This window comes from Eptesicus fuscus, chromosome 20, assembly GCF_027574615.1.
Source record: "Eptesicus fuscus isolate TK198812 chromosome 20, DD_ASM_mEF_20220401, whole genome shotgun sequence".
NCBI classification, from domain to species: domain Eukaryota; kingdom Metazoa; phylum Chordata; class Mammalia; order Chiroptera; family Vespertilionidae; genus Eptesicus; species Eptesicus fuscus.
In genome coordinates, this window is record NC_072492.1 from 28,113,197 (window position 1) to 28,128,583 (window position 15,387).

Here is a 15,387-nt window from a genome sequence, read left to right on the forward strand (position 1 = left end):
TTCACCTTCCTCAGCCAATTCTAAGCTCCAAGGTGAATCTCACTGGCTTCAAATGTGTTGAATTAAAATGAATTTAATATTTAAAGATATATGTATATATATCCTCATTAGCACAGTGTTTACTTACTACAAGACATTCAATATTATATAAGTTCTATATAACAACATCTATTAGTAACATAGAAAATGAAATTCTTGGTTTCCTGGGGATTTTAGACATCAATTCCTCTCACTTCAAATGCACATTGCTTTATAGTCTGTGTCCCCTGGGAAGGGTGCTTACCTCCACCCAGGGTATTGTAGAAATGCCTGAAGTTATTTCAGTCAGACAAGAATATCCCTAGTTCCATAGACAGAGGTAGTGCTGGGCTACTCACTTGGGAGGGGTCTGGTTACTCTGGAATCCTGGGTCTGGATCTGGCAAGTTATGAGAGAGCTGATCACAGTGGATATAAATTAGATCTGCAGAAACACAAGGAGGCAAGCATGTGGCCAAAGTTCAAAAGAATTCCCCCTGGAATTCCATGTTGGCCCTTCTTATTTATTCATTTACTAGAGGCCCGGTGCACGAAATTCGTGCACGGGGAGTCTGGAGGGGGGGTCCCCCTCAGCCCAGCCTGCACCCTCTCCAATCCGGGACCCCTCGGAGGATGTCCAACTGCCCAGGAATGGGCCTAAACTGGCAGTTGGACATCCCTCTCACAATCCAGGACCACTGGCTCCTAACTGCCCCCCTCACCCCCCTGCTGGTCTGGTCGCCCCATGCAGCCGGTCCAGTTGTCCATTCGGTCGCGATGGTCACTTAGGCTTTTATTATTATAGATGTGACGATGAGCACCTGTCCCTGTGCCTTTCCCCAAGTAACCATTCACACTTAAATTTTTAATATTTTTACAGCTCTTGAGTCATAACTGGTGTACAATTTGATGAGCTTTGACATATGCATACACTCGAGACAACATGACCTGGAAATAATATATCCATCACCCCCCAAAATTTCCTCATGCTCTGTTATAATTCATCCCTCCCTCATTTTCTAGCCCATTCCCTAGCAACCACTGATCTGTTTTCTGTCACTACAATTTGCATTTTCTACATTTTCATATAATGAAATCATAGGACATGATTTGGGGGGAAGGGGGCAGTGTTCTGATTTTCACTAAGTGTAGTTTGGACATGCTTTCATTGACTTTATAGAGTAACATTGATTGATTGATTGCCTCCTGCACGAGCCCTGGTGGAATCAAACCCAAGATCTTTTCATTATACGGGACAATGCTCCAACCATCTAAGCCACACTGCCCATGTTGTTGACTATATCAATAGTCCTTTCCTTTGTATGGGTAGAGCACCTACTGAAGGAAACTGAGTTGATTTTAGGCCATTATAATTAAAGTTGATAAAAACATTTCCCAGGTGATGCTATGGTGTGCCACCCAGATTGCCCCTTCAAGACTGAGGCACTCAGAGTGCTGATGCTGAGAGATCACAAGTCCCTCCCCAGAAACGGCTCTTGTCCGAAGGGAGCTGCCTCACCCAAGGTTACACCCCTCTTTCGAGGCCCACATCTGATACAGGGGTACATGGAGATAGGTGCAATTGTATTATGAGGGAGAACGAGGAAGTAGTCACATAAGATTCTCGGATGTGGTGTTAGATGAAATGTGCAGAACTTTTACATTATTAGGACAGCCTGTCCTGGAGCAGTGTCTTGCCACTTCCAAGTCTTTCCCTGGCAGAACCCTGATAGTTTAAAAAAGCAAAGTCACTGTATAATCACAAAATTAGGCTCTCAAGCTGGTGATAACTCCCTGCTCAATGTGGAAAATCTGGAAGATGCTAATCAAATTTCCAACCAGGTTATCTAGTTACTGTCTAATTAAGAGGGACTCAGTCTCCCAAATAATCATTCTGTTGGTGAGGCCACTTGCCTTTCTGAGGCAGAGGTCCCAGGCTCCCTAGCCTTTACAGCAGAAAAGTCTTCATCAGGGGCCAAGGATAAGTACTGGGTGGGCCAGAAGCCTAGTATTCTGTTAACCCTCTTTGTTGGGCAGTGGTAGGGTACTGGGTGCTACAGGAAAAAGAAAACAGATGTGAGTCCTCAGGGAAGAAGCCAAGTGAGACAGGCATGATCCTCTCTCCCTGCTGCTGCTAGTCAGTCTCATGCCAACAAACCTGCTTAAAATGCCAAAGCTGGGTCCAAGCAACGTCTGCCAAAGGGCACAGACACCACAGTTGCTCCTCTAACAAACACTCCTGACCCCTTTTACAGATCAGAAAATAACAAGGTTCAGAAAGGGCGAGATGGTTTCAACTCGGGGCACATAAGTGACTGAACCAGGAAGAGATCCAAGGTGTGCAGGCTCCTAGCTCAATCCCACACACACTGCTTCTCTGTATGACGGGGGGGGAGGAGGAGGTTACATTCTCATCACCTGCCTTACAGCACTCTGACATTACCAACCAGTGCCTTCAATGCAGGAAAGGGGTCCTGGGTCTGCCTACGAAGAACATATTAAAATGCCACTTATAGAAAAGACAGCACAGACCAGCTGAGCTGTTCCATCTTCTTACTGCCCATAACAGAAAAACATTGCCACAAACTGGTACACCATTCAGGACACAGAAAGCCCTCCTGACAGCAGAGGAACCTCAGCAAGAAGCCCCAGAGTAGGCACAACAAGGAGTGTTGCTCAGTTCAAAGGATGGCAGATTCTGATCATAAAGAATAAAAAAAATATGGGTATTACATTATAGCTGTGTCAAAATCAACTTAGTAAATGTGTACTGGGAGACAGAAAAAGAATATTAGGAGAGTAAAGTTTGACCCACGTTTGAGGGGTCAAAGATTGCAAGGTGCTCTGAATGAACATGCCACTCCCACTGCAGCACACTGGCCTCTGGGATGAGGATGGCCATAGAGAAAGCCCAGGAATCCACATCGCTGTCCATGGTGTTCAACTCAGCCCTTCCAAGGTGCTCTGACAGCTGCATTTCTTCAGGGGAAAATGCCTTTTTTGGCTAGGGGAAGAGGGTGGGTTGGGATGAAAAACAAAAATGAACTGTCCTAAACCAACCCCAGAGAGGTATTTCTTTTACAAGTTATAAGCAATTGGTTGCATCAGAGATGATTGCGGGTCTCTTGAATAATAAGCATCAAAGTGCTAAACAAAATGTATTAGTATATGCCCACAAGGCCTGAAATTTCAAACTATTAACTACTCGCTGCAATGGAGAGCTCCTGGGATGTGGGCACCAGCCTCATGTTAACACTGGCGTCCATACCTAGAATAGACTCGGAATCGCTGCCAGGAGTTACAGTCTATTTGGAGCATCCATCCCAGTGCCAGAGGCTACTTCCCCTTCTTTAAAAAAATGACAACCACTAGAATCCACAGCTAAAAAACTGAAATTCTATCTACTGAAATTTTGCCTCATGTTGAATAAGCAGAAAATGGCTACAGCAGTGCTAGAGAAGATTGTGTAAAATGACCTGATTAAAGTAGTTTTAGCTTTTGGAATTTCAGAGGGTCTCAGTATACTAGTATGCTGGAAGCCTACAATGTTATTTTTTTATAACTGAAAACCTATGTAATTGCATTTTCTCTCTTTTTTAGTAGTTTGATTTTTAGAAAAGAGAAAGGGAGAGAGAAACAGCAATCAGCTGCCTCCTGCATACCCCCTACCAGGAACAAGGCCTTGACCACAAACCAAACCAACAACCTCCTGGTGCACAGGACAATGCTCAACCGAGCCACACCAGCCAGGGCGACATTTCTCCATACGAGTAAACGTTTAGTTCCTTAAAAAACTTAAAAGTCACCCTTTTAAAAATAGAAGCATTTTAGCTTACATTGCCATAAATAAATACTAGTTCCCTCATTAATTTTCATTTATTAAGTCAGAAATGTGTTCTATTGGGGAAAGTTAATATACTCACTCTTACAAACAAAAATCAAAGTGTGGCAATCTTTCATTAAGGAAAAAAATACAACTCCAACATTTGAGTTTTACTTTTAAAGTGAAATAAAAATATTCACAAATTGTTCTCAGTCATCTAGAAAACTTGAGTAATTTGGCTAATATACTTGAACATCTTACACATTTGGAGGCAGGGTTGATTTTGCTTCTCCCACCACATACCTGATATGATGGTGTCATGGGATGAGGATAAATACACATAAAGCTCAAGTCTGAGAGTCCGCATTTTGGTTTGGCCACAGGTATTCCCCAGTACGACACACAGCTTTAAAATAACTGTATAGTCATGACCTGGCTGCACATCTCAATGTGCTCATGTGGGTCACCAGCCCATTAACTGCATCTATCAGACACTAGCCAGCTGCTGGATGGAGAACACATCATGGCCCAAAGAAGGATGTGGGCAGCCCACTTGATGAGAATGAGGGAAAACGCATGCCAATAGAGCAGGGGTGGGAAACCTTTTTTCTGCCAAGGGCCATTTGGGTATTTATAACATCATTTTTGGGCCATACAAAATTATCAACTTAAACATCAGACTACTAAGCTAGTATTTGGTCAAACATTGAACTAACCCCTAATGCCTTGGCAGGGCCAGACCAAATGATTTTGCAGGCCAGATGTTCCACACCTCTGCTATGGCAACATAGATGCAAAGTCCTTAATAAGTTTAGTACCATATGATAAATTCATAGACTCCCATGTTGAAAATAGAGAGAGTAGAGAAGAAACTATTAAAGGCGAAGGTATATATTTGTTTGGGTATAGTGGGGTAATCTGTTCACATCTGGGATTGAATTTTTTAATTTCATCCTTATCCACCTGGGCATTTAAATTACGTCACTCATTCACACACTCATATTGACTGAGTTCATGACATGTGTTCAACACTGTTCTGAGTGTTGTTGGGGACTGTGGCAGAATTTTCCAAGACTACCCACTATCTCCCATCCCACACGACCCTCTTACAATGTGACCAACTCAACCAAAAAAGTACAGTAGAAATGACACTATGGAGACTATGCTACCTGTTCTCCTGGGACTTGCTCTTGGAACTAAGCTGCCATGCTATGAGGTAGCCCAAAGACGCTCAATAAAGTTACCACATGGATGGGTCATATGTGGGTATTCTAGCCAACAGCCCAGCTGAGATCCCAACTGATCACCAGGATCAACGATTAAATACAGGGTGTGACAAAAATAGGTTTACAATTGTGAGTACATGAAACACAGTTTATTCTTATACTAGAGGCCCGGTACAGGGATTCGTGCACCAGTGGGAGTCCCTCGGCCTGGCCTGCAGGGATCGGGCCGAAACCAGCAGTCTGACATCCCCCGAGGGGGTCCCAGAGTGTGAGAAGGCACTCTGCAAAGTTGCTGTCGCTCAGCGCTCCTGTGTTGCACATCTGCCCCTTGGTGGTCAGTGCGCATCATAGCTACCGGCCAATCGGCTAGTCACTTAGGCTTTTATATATACAGATTATTTTCCATATGAACAACTGTAAACCTACTTTTGCCCCACCCTGCATGTAAGTGAAGACACTTCAGTGATTCTAGGTTCCAGCCATCAAGCCACCCCCACGTCTTAAATCTCCCACCAAGGGCCCCAGACATTGTGGAGTAAAGAAAAGTTGTCCCCACTATGTGAAGTCCACAGGAATCTGAGTGAAGAAAAGAAAAAAAGTTGTTTTTACACTTTTTTTGGAACAGTATGCTATGCAGCAGCAGTAACTAGAACAGAGTATAAAGTTAACATAAGCCATAACCCTGTGCTATGATTTTATCATCTTAAAGCAATGACACAAGATACTCGTATAAAACAGTTGAATAACAATAAGAGATGGACTAACATAAGGGAATCAAGTGATGCAAACAGTGAGTGCCATCAATTGCAGGGAAGGCACAGGTCAAAGTAAAAGTAAGTTGTTCGTTACCTGGGGAGGTATCTTTATTTTTTTATTGAATTTACTGTGGTGACACTGGTTAATAAATTTACACAGGTTTCAAGTGTACAACTTTAATACATCTGTATATTGTATTGTGTTCGCCACCCAAAGTCAAGTCTCTTTCAGTCACCGTTTATCCCTTTACCCTATTCTACCTCCCGACTCCCCTTTCCCGCTGGTAATCACCATGCTGTTGTCTGTGTCTACGAGTTGTTGTTGTTTTTGCTTAATCCCAAAATTCACCTTTGTTCAGCCCCCAACCCCCTTTCCTCTGGTCTGTTTTCTGTATCTATGAGTCTGTTTCTACTTTATTTTGTTCATTAGATTCCACATATAAGTGAAATTATATGGTATTTGTTTTCTCTGACTTACTTCACTTAGCATAAAACTCTCCAGCTCCATCCATGCTGTCGCAAAAGGTAAGATTTCTTTCTTTTATACAGACGAGTAGTATTCCATTGTGTACATACATGTACCACAGCTTTTTTATCCATTCATCTGCTGATGGGCACTTGGGCTGCTTCCAAATCTTGGCTATTGTAAATAATGCTGTAGTGAATATAGGGGTGCATATATTCTTTTGAATTAAGTGTTTCGGGTATCTTCAGATATATTCCCAGAAGTGGAATCACTGGGTCAGTTTCATTAATTTTTTGAGGAAACTCCATGTTTTCCACTTTGGCTGCACCAACCTACATTCCCATCAACAGTGCACAAGGGTTCCCTTTTCTCCACACCCTCACCAACACTTATTGTTTGTTGATTTATTGATGATAGCCATTGATAGGTGTGAGGTGATATCTCATTGTGCTTTTAATTTGAATTTTCTAATTATTAGTGACCTTGAGCATCTTTGCATATGCTTATTGGCCATCTGTGTGTCCTCTTTGGAGAAGTATCTATTCAGGTGCTTTGCCCATTTTTTAATTGGACTGTCTGTCTGGTGATGAGTTGTATAAGTTTTGGATATTAATGCCTTATCAGATGTATTATTTGCAAATATATTCTCCCATTCAGTGGCTGTCTCTTCATTTTTTTTTAATGTTTCCTTTGCTGTGCAAAAACTTTTTAGTAGTCCCATTTATTTATTTTATCCTTTGTTTGCCTTGCCTGCCGAGATCAGAAAAAAAACTGCTACATGTCCGAGATTTTACTGCCCATGTTTTCTTCTAGGACTTTTATGGTTTCAAGTCTTACATTTAAGTCTTTAATCCACTTTTAGTTTATTCTTGTGTATGGTGTAAGATGGTGGTCGAGTTTCATTTTTTTGCACATTATCTGTCCAATTTTCCCAACAACATTTACTGAATAGACTGTCTTTACTTGGGGATGTAACCTATAAGATTATAATTATATTTTATCAATCCATTTAAAACATGCTGCCATTCTTGTCTTTCAAGAGCCTCATTTTTAGATTCCAGATGGAGAACACAAGCCCTTTTCTACTACTCTTACTACTCAAAAAGTGTGATCCAAGACCTAGCAGCATCAACCTGGAGGTTGGTTGAAATGCAGAATCTCAGGCCCCATCTCAGACCTGTGGAATTGCTGAAGCAAACTCAAGTACCTTGTTTGTTTAAAACACACGTGTGTGCTCAATCTCTCATGAATCAGTATCATTCTGCTGTCATGGTTCCCAAATGAGGAATCGGAGGTAAATGGAGGATAACAGGCTTTCCCAGACTCCACATAGAAAATGAGTAACCCCACTGGGACCAAGAACCCTTTTCCATGAGTTGTCTGTTGATTAGTCATACAGTCTGACCACAGATCAAGTGACCTAAGACTACCAAAATGTACATTTCACTGGGGAAGGAAATAAAATCTGCAAAGAGAAAGAACTTAAGGAACATAAGGTCAGTCTGGTTGTGCTTCATCTATAATCTGAACATTAATAAAAACTAAGTGGTATGAGATGGGTTTTGGGTATGAAAAATCTGATAAACCTAAACTAAGAAAATGCTTGCAAAATTCCACAATCACATTTAAACTTGTTTAGTGATTACTAGAAACCAGTTTGTGCCACAGCCTATATAAATGATACTTTAAAATCGTCAAAGAGCAAGTGGTAAAAATTAAATAGAATCATAGGTTCTTGGTTAAGTGAACTTTCATCTATATAGGTCAGAACATCTAGACACTGAGTACTTAAAAAAAAAAAGTCAGCAATTATACCCAAGTAGGTTTAAGTGTGTCTCAAAATTGCTGAAGTCACTACTGCCCTCTGAGAAGCAGGACCATGAAATCTCCGAAAATGCAGATCTTTTCATAAGATCTCAGTCCTTCAAAGCTCATTACTGTAAGTAAGGCAAAAAAGAATTTATAAATTAAAGTTCCTAAGAACTGAAGAGTTCAATAGGGAAACGACCCCATTTGACCATCTTATCCTTTAATGTCTCATTGTATTAATCAAAATCCTTAAAACTCAAGCAGTGAGTCTCAACTTTCTCCCTACAAGAACTTCTTTATCATACCTCAAACCCAATTTGACTTTTTGGCCACTTTATACCAAATTAGCTTCATTTTTAAAGCATCACTATTTTCCCATTTTTCTTTATTAGTCAAAGGCATCTATAAGTGTCCACCAGAGTTCCTGAGCAGAATAAGATAACCAGATCATTAGCTGGATGGGAGGAACCTGATAAAGCTACATACCCTCTCCATGCTGAGGAACAGCAGGCCTATCGCATTTTGAGGCCAACTGGGTATGTCTGAGCCCTACTACAGCAAAAGGAAGAATCAAGTTTTTAAGTAAGAGTCAAAAAGCAGAGGGTCCCAAAGTTATTCCCTTGGGTTTAATTCTCTCCTGAAACAGTTGTCTTATGAAATAAGATAATATACAACCCTGGCTGGGTAGCTCAGTTGGTTAGAGCACTGTCCCCATACACCAAAGTTGCAAGTCCGATCCCTGGTCAGGGCACATACAGGAATCAACCAATAAATGAATAGAAAAGTGGAACAAATCGATGTTTCTCTTTCTCTCTTTCTGTCTCTCCCTTCCTCTCTAAAATCAATAAATTAAAAAATTCTTTAAATAAGACAATATACATGGTTCTTTTTAGATTATACTACCAATTATTATTTACATACTCTAAGAGAATGCAATAGCCTCTGAAACACACTCTGCAAACAATAGCTGGTGGGCCATGTCCAGCCCATCATCTGTTTTTGGTACAGTCCATGAGCTAAGTAAATGGTTTATACATTTTTAAATGGTTAAAAAATAAAAGAACAGAACGGTTGGCCCTTGAATAACACAGGGGTTGGAGTGCTGACCTATGCAGTTGGAAGTCCTAGCTAATAAAGAGGGAATATGCTAATTGACTCTCACACCATCACAAAGATGGCGGCACCCACAGCCAATAAGGAGGGAATATGCTAATTGACTGCCATGCCCTCAAAGATGGCAGCGCCCACAGCCACAAGATGGCGGCACCCAGTCCGCTCAGCCCTGCAGGGGTGGTAGCCATGCACCTGCCTCCAGAGTCCCCCAGTCCCCTCAGAACCCCAGCCACCCAGAGCTGGCCTGAGGTGCAGGCAAGCCTTGGATGGCAGCTGCCCAGCCGCCCAGGGCCACCCGAGGCTCAGGTAACCAGGGCCAGCCGAGGCTTGCGCTGCCAGCAGTGGCAGCAGCAGAGGTGTAATGGGGGCGTCGCCTTCCCCTGATTGCCGGGTTGGCCCCTCCCACATCCAGTGCATGAATTTTCATGCACCAGCCTCTAGTCCATGTATAAATTGGATTTCATGACATATAAAAATTGTATGAGCCGAAACTGGTTTGGCTCAGTGGATAGAGCGTCAGCATGCGGACTGGAAGGTCCCAGGTTTGATTCCAGTCAAGGGCATATACCTTGGTTGTGGGCACATCCCCAGTGGGGGGTGTGCAGGAGGCAGCTGGTCGATGTTTCTCTCTCATCGACGTTTCTAGCTCTCTATCCCTCTCCCTTCCTCCCTGTAAAAATCAATAAAATATATATTAAAAAAAATTGTATGAAATTCAAATTTAAGTTCAGAAATGAACTTTTATTGGAACATAGCCACACTTATGTATTAATTATGGCTGTTTTCATGCTACAAAGCTGAGTTAAATAATTGCAACAGAAATTTTATGGCCCACAGCCTAAAGTAGTTACTACCTGGCCCTTTACAGAAGAAGTTTCCCAGTCCCTGGTTGAAATTATGATATAAAGCCATCATAGTATTGCAAAGAAATATTTTTCAAAGTGCAGTCCTAAGGACCCTTGCATGAGAATCACTTGAGCTGCTGGTTAGAATGCAGACTCCTAGGGCCCACCCCAGACCTAATCCATCAGAATTTGTGTGGGGGGAGAGGGGGAGGGGAGGTTAAAGGCCTGGGAATTTGTATTTCTAGCAAGTACCTCTGTAAAAGAATTTTAAAAAAAGATTAAGCTACTGTGGAAAAGATAAAATATTACCTATTGCAATTTCTAGAAGGATAAATGGAATGAGAAAAATCCATAAATGTAGACTTATTTTTCAAAATTGTTTTCAAATAATACATTAGTTACTTAGGTTTAAGATATAATCCAGTATAAAACAAGTTCTATTTCATTTACATTTTGGATCATCTTTAGCTGCAAATTTATACCAAGTAATTGGAGTTCTATAAAACATTGAATACTTCTCCAAGTTTTAACAAAAAACATCATATGAAATGATATACAAACTTTAACCCTGAAAGGGTTCTGTTCCCCAAACACAGAACATGTGTGACAGTGCAAATTAAAGGCTATTAGAGATTTCTACGTCCTTTTTACATTTGTCAAAAATATACTGACTAATTTAAAATAAACATAACAATCATGAGTCATTTAATGGGTACATGGGGATACATTCTGAGAAATGGTGATTTCATCATTTTGCATACATCAGAGTGCATTTACACAAACCTAGATGGTGTAGCCTACTACACACCTAGGCTATATGGTATAGCCCCGTGGTCGGCAAACCGCGGCTCGCAAGCCACATGAGGCTCTTTGGCCCCTTGAGTGTGGCTCTTCCACAAAATACCACGGCCTGGGCGAGTCTATTTTGAAGAAGTGGCATTAGAAGTTTTAAAAATTTGGCTCTCAAAAGAAATTTCAATCGTTGTACTGTTGATATTTGGCTCTGTTGACTAATGAGTTTGCCGACCACTGGTATAGCCTATTGTTCCTAGGTTACAAACCTATACAGCGTGATACTGTACTGAATACTGTAGGCCAGCGGTCGCCAACCGGTGGTTGCGGGCCACTGGTGGTCTGTGAGGTCCAAAAGGTTGGTGACTGCTGCTGTAGGCAATTGTAATACAACTAAACATACCTAACATAGAAAAGGTACAGTAAAAATATAGTATAAAAGATAAAATGGTGCATTTGTATAGGGCACTTACCATGAAAGTCTTCACTACCATAGACTTGATAAACACTGCACACTTAGGCTACACCAAATTTAAAAATATTTTTCTTCTATGAGAAATTTTTAGCTTACTATAATTTATAAACTTATTTTGTGACACTTAGCTTAAAACACACCCTGTACAGCTACATAAAAATATTTTTAATATATTTTATTCTTTTTTTTTTTTTACAGAGAGGAAGGGAGAGGGATAGAGAGTTAGAAACGTCAGTGAGAGAGAAACATCGACCAGCTGCCTCCTGCACACCCCCCTACTGGGGATGTGCTCGCAACCAAGGTACATGCCCTTGACTGGAATCGAACCTGGGACCCTTTCAGTCCGCAGGCCGACGCTTTATCCACTGAGCCAAACTGGTTAGGGCTAAAAATATTCTTTATATCTTTATTATATAAGCTTTTTGCTATTTTAAATTTTATTTTATTTTTAAACTTTTTAGTTAAAAACTAACACAAACATACACATTAGCCTACACAGGGTCAGGATCATCAATGTCACCATCTTCCATTTATTTCCACATCTCGTTCCACTAGGTTTACAGGAACAATAACGCACATGGAGCTGCCTTCTGGAATACCTCCTAAAGTAGTGGTTGCCAACCTTTCGGACCTCACGGACCACCGGTTGGCGACCGCTGTCCTAAAGGACTTTAGGCTCTTCCTGAAGAGGTGTCACTCTTTTCAGTAATATGTCCATGGTGGTTTGATCATACATTTGCTGGTGAGTAAATAATGCCATGAACATTCCTCTCTATTAATGAAAACCTTTGGGTGTTGGGGTCCAGGCTTTCAAATTTTTTTTTTTAATTGTATTGATTTTCTACAGAGAGGAAGAGAGAGGGATAGAGTTAGAAACATCGATGAGAGAGAAACATCGATCAGCTGCCTCTTGCACACCTCCTACTGGGGATGTGCCCGCAACCAAGGTACATGCCCTTGACCGGAATCGAACCTGGGACCCTTGAGTCCGAAGGCCGACGCTCTATCCACTGAGCCAAACCGGTTTTGGCCAGGCTTTCAAATTTTTAAGGAGCTTATTCAAGCCTGAAAAAGCTTTCAACCCTTCACTGTGAATTTTCTTGAGGGTTCTTTTCTTCTCCTGAGGTTTCCTTCAGCTATGTGTTCCTGTTTCAGTTCCAACAACACCTCATTAGTCGATTCTCAGGAATCACCTCTAGGAGCTCCTCAATGTCAACCTCATCCACACCCAGGTTAAAACTGTTTGTCATTTCAACCACAACCTTGTTGATTTTTACAACCTCCTCATCATTGGCAAATCCTTTGAAGTTATGGACGAACAAACCTCTTGATTGTCTTCTTTCAGGTGCCATTCATATACTCCTTTGGTGACATCACCCCAAGCCCAAGCAAGGTTCTTTTTAAAATTTTAATTGATTTAGAGAGAGGGAAACATCAATCTGTTGTTTCACTTATTTATGCATTCACTGGTTGATTCTTTTTTTTTTTTTAAATATATTTTATTGACTTTTTACAGAGAGCAAGGGAGAGGGACAGAGAGCCAGAAACATCGATGAGAGAGAAACATCGATCAGCTGCCTCCTGCACACACCCCACTGGGGATGTGCCCGCAACCAAGGTACATGCCCTTGACCGGAATCGAACCTGGGACCCTTGAGTCCGCAGACCGACGCTCTATCCACTGAGCCAAACCGGTTTCGGCCACTGGTTGATTCTTATATGTGCTCTGACTGGGGATCAAACCCCCAACCTTGGTATATCAGAACAACTCTCTAACCTAGCAGTCACCAACCAGAGGTCCCAACCAAATGAGCAACCCAGCAAGGGCCAAGCAAGGTTCTTGATGCAGCCATAGATGTTGTAATTTCCCAGAATTGCATCAGTTTCTCCTCAGGTGAAGCAATAGCCTGGTCTTCCTCACACAGGCCTTAGAAGCTGCTATAACTCTTTGTTCCATTGGCTGAAACACCACTTCGGTATTGGGATAAAAATCACCAATAAAAGGGTGTCAACAGTAAGAGAACATTATGAACAGTTAGCAAAATCTTAAAAGGTATTGTTATTCTCAAAGAGTACCTCTCCATTTCACTGGCATAGCAATTCAGGAGAGCATCTTGGAAGAGGAGCTGAGTCATCCATGACTTCTTGCTCCTGTCTGCACACTGACAGTGTCTGCTTATTGACATGCTCGAAGGCCCTGAGGTTCTCACTGTGCCAGATCACAAAGGGTTTCTATTTGTAGCCTAAAACAGTCCCCAAGGCAAGACTGTTACCTTGTACTTAAAAGCCTTGAAACCTGACCATCTTATGGATGAAATTTTCAAGTATCCATTTCCAGAATAAGGAGGTTTCATCCATGTTGAGTATTTGCTATGGCAATTAATTTTCTTCCACAATCAGCTTATCTACAGTTTCCACAAATTCTTCAGCTGCCTTCATGTCAGCACACATAGACTTCACCATTCACTTTAATATCATGTAATGAATAATGATTCTTGAATTGTTTAAGCCACCCAGAGCTAGCAGTAAATTCAACATCTTAGTTGAGTCCAGCCTTTTCTTTCAGTATTGAAAAAAAAATCTTTGCCGAAACCGGTTTGGCTCAGTGGATAGAGCGTCGGTCTGCGGACTGAAGGGTCCCAGGTTCGATTCCGGTCAAGGGCATGTACCTTGGTTGCGGGCACATCCCCGGTGGGGGGGTGTGCAGGAGGCAGCTGGTAGATGTTGCTCTCTCATCGATGTTTCTAGCTCTCTATTCCTCTCCCTTCCTCCCTGTGGAAAATCAATAAAATATATTTTTTTTAAAAATCTTTTTGTGCCGAAACCGGTTTGGCTCAGTGGATAGAGCGTCGGCCTGTGGACTGAAAGGTCCCAGGTTCGATTCCGGTCAAGGGCATGTACCTTGGTTGCGGGCACATCCCCAGTAGGGGGTATGCAAGAGGCAGCTGATCGATGTTTCTAGCTCTCTATTCCTCTCCCTTCCTCTCTATAAAAAATCAATAAAATATATATTTTAAAAAAATCTTTTTGTTTTGGCCCTGACCATATGGTGCTGAAAGAGATGTGCTTCTGTGTCTGATCTTCAATCCAGGTCATTGGAAGTTTCTCTCTGTCTGATATGGGCTCTTGTTGGAATACTGGTTAGTCTCATTACCTTCAATGAAGCAGATCCTTTAACAGCTTCCGTCATGTTCTTCAAGATGGTAGTATGTATAGTGGAATGGGACATGCCTGACTGTGAGTATAACCATCACTGATTTTCCACCTTTGTAGTTCTTAATCACTTTTAATTTTGTTTCCAGATTAATCACTTGATATGACCTCGTACTGGAAACATTAGCAATCGATTTTGCACTTAGGGACCATGATGAACAAAACAACATGAGATTAAATCAAGCACAAGAGAAAATAGTGCAATCAAGAGGCATGATAAACATGAAATGTATGAGGCTATTCACAGCATAACAGGATGCACTTGTATAACAAACTTTTTTAAAATTCAGCTTTATTGTTGAAAGTATCACAGATGTCCCCCAATTTTTCCCCATTGACCCCCTCTAACCTGTACCTGCTCCTAGCAAACTTTTTAAAAAATATATATTTCTGTTGATTTTAGAGAGAGGGGAAGAGAGAGGGAGAGAGATAGAAAAACCAATGAGGTAGGGACATCATCGATTAGCTGCCTCCTGCACACCCCTCCCACGAGAGACTAAATGGAACTGGGGCCCTCTTGGTTCCTGGGTCCACGCTCAACCTCTGAGCTGGGTGCTATACTTTTATATGACTGGCAGCACAGTTTTGTTTACAGCAGCATCACCATCAACACTTTAGGATGGCTATGATGTCACTAGGGGACAGGAAACTTATGGGACCACCATCATAGAGTAAGTATGAGGTCTCTATGTCACATACATATTTACTAGTCAACAGAAGCCACATGCTCTCACTTAAGAGTCTTCTCGTGTGTATCTACAAACTTAAAGAGCGAAGAAATCAAAAAGACTAACAGAATCACATCAAAGAATACAAACAGGATTTCTCCCCGCATTGCTCAAATTAAGAGGTT

The 15,387-nt window shown here is 41.6% G+C and overlaps 1 protein-coding gene across 7 annotated transcripts in view; it reads right to left on the reverse strand.

Annotated features, from left to right (window-relative positions):
• Positions 1 to 15,387, reverse strand: part of DUSP14 (dual specificity phosphatase 14) — a 38,191-nt gene that overhangs the window by 17,651 nt on the left and 5,153 nt on the right. The window contains exons 2-4 of one of the 7 annotated variants that reach the window (XR_008554843.1): positions 2,833 to 3,021; positions 2,436 to 2,715; positions 407 to 462 (exon numbers count right to left, since the gene is read on the reverse strand). The exons of 2 other annotated variants lie outside the window; for them this stretch is intronic. The gene's annotated coding sequence lies outside the window, so the exon portion shown is untranslated. 4 more of the 7 variants (XR_008554844.1, XR_008554842.1, XR_008554846.1 and 1 more) reach the window with 4 other exon arrangements.